Source organism: Propithecus coquereli, unplaced genomic scaffold, assembly GCF_000956105.1.
Source record: "Propithecus coquereli isolate 6110/MARCELLA unplaced genomic scaffold, Pcoq_1.0 Scaffold425, whole genome shotgun sequence".
Lineage (NCBI taxonomy): Eukaryota > Metazoa > Chordata > Mammalia > Primates > Indriidae > Propithecus > Propithecus coquereli.
In genome coordinates, this window is record NW_012150008.1 from 241,555 (window position 1) to 243,058 (window position 1,504).

Genomic DNA, 1,504 nt, shown 5'->3' on the forward strand with positions numbered 1-1,504 from the left:
GTTCTTTTTTCCCCACCCTTGGAATTTATATCAGTTCATAGAGATCTTTCTCACTCTTGTATGCAACTGCATAATACTTTATTGTGTGGATGTACCATACTGTATTGAACCACTCTTGTATATATGGGTGTGTCGGGTGTTTCCAATATTTTAAAATTACGAAAGTGCTGTAAGGAATAACCTTGTGTGTATGTGTTTTTTAGTTGTTGGGGTGTATCATCAGGTTGAAGTCTTAGACGTGCAAATTTATTATAGTGGGTATAACATGCTTTTTAAATATAGTGGGGCATTGTTTAACCACGGCCAAGGTCTATTTTATCCTTTAGAGGATTTGTACCTCTGTTTGATATACTATTGATTAGGACCCAGATTTATGAAGTTGCTTGTTCTCTCAGAAGAATAACCCCAGAGGCTGTGATTTTCATATTCTAGGTGACAATAACCGGTTTTCAACCTGTGAGCAAGCTCATTTCAGCATTTCTTTGACTGAATATGTTGATATATATCTGTATACTCATTTATTTATTGACTTCACCTTTGAAGCAGCTTTACCATCATGTTGGTTCTTTATGAATAAATTAAATAGTTAATTCATTTTCATTCTTCATTTAAATGAGTCATGTTTAAAGTTTTTGAAAATTGTACTTTGATATTACTAATATTTGATTATAGGCATAAAATGACAATAATCATTATAGGTTCCCTTGTCCTTTGTGATATTTTGCCTTATCCATCCTGATTTTCTCTCAATATAGTGTTCATTCCTTCAACATTCATGAAGTATTTGATGTCGATAGTGTGTTAAGCACTGAGTCTGAGGTTTATTATACAATGCTGAATGAACTAAATTTGGTTTTCAAGCTTTCGTGGAGGGATTGAGGCAATAAACAGATAGTGAAAAAATACATATTTATATCTTCACATCTATATGTATATATGTACATAACTTTTTTCAATTTTGCATCAAGATTCTTTAATAGCAAATAATAGGAGAGATGGTATTTAGGTTAAGACAATGACAGCCATCTAAAGAAATGTTGAACTTGAGATCTGAATTCTAAAAAACAGCCAGCTGTGCAAAAACTGGATACAGAATATTACATACAGAGCAGAAAGATGCAACTTGCTATACTTCAGATCTGCAAAGAGCAACTCGGAGGGAACACAGGTAGGAAGGCAGGTAGCTTAAGATGAAATTGAATAGATTGACAGTTGATGAATAAGGACTTTATTCCTGTACAAAGTGAAGCTCTTAAAGTGTTTTCAGCAGTGGGTCTCATACTTCCATTTGCAAGAGAATCACCTTGGCATCCTTATTTTAACAAACTCTTTAGGCAATTTTTTTTTTTTTTTTGATACGGAGTCTCACTGTGTTGCCCGGGCTAGAGTGCTGTGGCATCATCTTAACTCACAGCAACCTCAAACTCCTGAGCTCAAGCGATCCTCCTGCCTCAGCCTCCCGAGTAGCTGGGACTACAGGCACATACCATGACATCTGGCTAAT